This window comes from Sesamum indicum, linkage group LG4, assembly GCF_000512975.1.
Source record: "Sesamum indicum cultivar Zhongzhi No. 13 linkage group LG4, S_indicum_v1.0, whole genome shotgun sequence".
NCBI lineage: Eukaryota > Viridiplantae > Streptophyta > Magnoliopsida > Lamiales > Pedaliaceae > Sesamum > Sesamum indicum.
Window position 1 is genome coordinate 10,539,183 of NC_026148.1, and position 506 is coordinate 10,539,688.

Sequence of the window (506 nt, forward strand, 5' to 3'; positions counted from 1 at the left end):
TTGATGAGTAACAGAAACGTAATTAGGGCCCTACTGTCTTCTTGCAATAATTAAGGTTTTTTGGACAAGAACTCGACACTTTTACTTTTGGTTATTCTACTCGTGGGAGGATCAATCATACTCGTTACAGTTTGTACACGAGTGGCATAGTGACAGGAAAAGAAATTGTGATATTATACTTTACTCACGTAGAATAATGTTTCAATATTTTTAGTTCTCTATTTTATAAAACAGAAAAACTCGACATATTTAGTTTTATGCTTTACAAATTCTTTAAAATGGCTTCAACACATAAGAAAATTTGACATATTTAGTCCTTTGAATTTCGTAAAGTAAAAGACAACGAATTTTCACAATTTTAGAACTATTTTGAAAACTCGGTAAAACATAGGACTAAATGTGTCGAATTTTTGCTATTTTGAAACCATCTTAAATTCAAAATAAAGGATTAAAAATGTTGAACCCCTTATCCTATGAAACTAAAAATATAATTTTGCTAAAAGAAA